Source organism: Colobus angolensis, unplaced genomic scaffold, assembly GCF_000951035.1.
Source record: "Colobus angolensis palliatus isolate OR3802 unplaced genomic scaffold, Cang.pa_1.0 Scaffold61, whole genome shotgun sequence".
Taxonomy (NCBI): Eukaryota; Metazoa; Chordata; class Mammalia; order Primates; family Cercopithecidae; genus Colobus; species Colobus angolensis.
In genome coordinates this window covers 2,704,561-2,706,486 of record NW_012119710.1, presented here as the reverse complement: position 1 = coordinate 2,706,486, position 1,926 = coordinate 2,704,561, and the positions used below count along the sequence as shown (strand labels likewise).

Below are 1,926 nucleotides of genomic sequence, written 5' to 3'. Positions count from 1 at the left end.
CTTTTCCCTCCTCTCTACCCGAAATACATCAGAATTTGAAAAATGAGGCGCTGGATCTGGTAGTGCAAGATAGAGAAAGCTTTCTCGAAACCCTGACTATTCTCGTCAGCCTGAAAACTTGGGGAGGGATTAGCTCTGGGTGAAGGGGAAGGTTCTGATGGCTCAGTCCAAGGCTATTAGAGCTTGTTTTTTTATAGAGGGACAGTTGGGATTTGGAGACATGAAGTTTCGGCTTTTGGAAGGTCAGCACCACTCTTGTTAGGCATGTCAGTACACTGCCATTCCCTGGGCGGGGGTGGGGAGGGGGAAGGCAGGTGGAGAAACAGACCTGGTAGCCTTGGAGTCAGGACGGAGGACTGACTCTGCCATCCCAGGTGCTGTGGCTACAGGAATGCACACTGGAAGGTGCTGTTAGTCCCTCCAGCTTGATGGGGGCGGGGATAGGGGCGAGGAGTTTATCATTATGAGCTTGCAGTTGTGACCAAGATAAATGACCATTTGGTCTAGTGGGACCCCTGGGGCAAGGGCCTTCATACCATCTGCTCTGGGTGGAGAGAGGGAGACTTTCTTGAAGACCCAAGACCTCAGTCCTCCAGGGCAGTACAGCTGTCAAGTTCTCCTCTCTGGCGAGTGAGTGAATGTTTGTTTATGGCTACCCTGAATACAACAATATGCAATTATTAAGTACTTACTCCCGTGCCAGACACTGCCGAGTGCTCTACACACGTTACCATCCAGTGTTCAGCTGTACAGGGTGAGGACCAGAACCTCTGTCTTCTGGATGAGGAAACTGAGCCACAGAGAGGCTGGATCACTCACACAAAGTCACCCAGCAAACACACAGCAGGTTCCTCTGACCCAGGAAACTGCTGTGCTAACCATTCTGCTGTGCTTCACTGTGTGGAATGGAGGCAGCAGCTGCTTGCCGGTACATCCCGGACGAGGCTTTCCCAGAATGCCTGGAGTTTTCAACCCATCCACTGCTCTCTGCCCCCTACTCCAGGAGTGATGGAGACCTACAGTTGGGAATCTGAGATTCCGGGTGGAGATGGAAGCTGACTGTTCCTCTGCTTCAGAAATAATCATTTGGTCAGAACTGAGCATCAGAGGTTCAGCCAGTCGAAGCACCTTCCCAGTCTCCGGAGGAGGAAACAGGCCACTGGGGTGGGCAGCCTCAGTCATGTCAGATGTGGTGGCAGAGCTGGGATTCCTGGCCGTCCTCTCCAGTTGAGGGGCCACTGATCACATGGTACTGCTCTGCTCACGCACCCTGTTTCTCCTCCACTCCACTCTGAGAGGTTCACCAACCAGTCCCTGGTGCCTGTGCAGGCCAGGCCTGCAGAAGATGTTCAGTCAATATTTGTGCAGAGGATAGAGGACCAAGGCGCTCGGCTGGTCAGCTCTGTCCCCATCCTTCACCCATAAAAGCAGTGGTGGCTCCAGATTTCCACCCAGAAGGCCAGGGGCAGTCTGGTAGGAAGAAGGTGGGCAGGGTGGAGGAGCGGCCTAGAAGACGGTCAGCCAGCAAACCCACTCTAAAGTCCCATTAAGACACCCCCTGACCCTGCCCAAGAGGGACAACCGCAGCAGGGACAAATAATTAATCCCCACACTTGAGAAGCAGAGGGGCGGGGGAGGAGGGGGCTAGGAGTGTGTGTCGAGGTATTGCACACAGAGGTGGTTGGCTTCAGTTCTGGGTTCTGAAGTCCCTCTGTGCAGCTGGCTGGGGAAGAGGTAAAGGACAGCTGGGCCAGGGGCCAGGCTGGGGCTCCAGCCGGACTTCCGCGGCGGGGGGCGCTCGGGCGAAAGGTTTTGGCGGCCCGGCCAGCACCGCCCTCGGGGGTAAGGGAGAGGGAGGCTACGCGGAGAGGTGCCAGAGACAGCCGGTGCCCTTGCCCGCCGGCCGCCCGAAGCCCCGGTGGTGGG

General features: G+C 56.0%; 1 protein-coding gene across 1 annotated transcript in view; it reads left to right on the top strand.

Moving 5' to 3' along the window:
* The first annotated feature begins 911 nt into the window (after window positions 1–911).
* CHST1 (carbohydrate (keratan sulfate Gal-6) sulfotransferase 1) overlaps window positions 912–1,926 on the top strand; it is a 22,463-nt gene continuing 21,448 nt past the window's right edge. The window contains exon 1 of the mRNA XM_011963285.1: window positions 912–944. The gene's annotated coding sequence lies outside the window, so the exon portion shown is untranslated. The remainder of the gene's footprint in view (window positions 945–1,926) is intronic.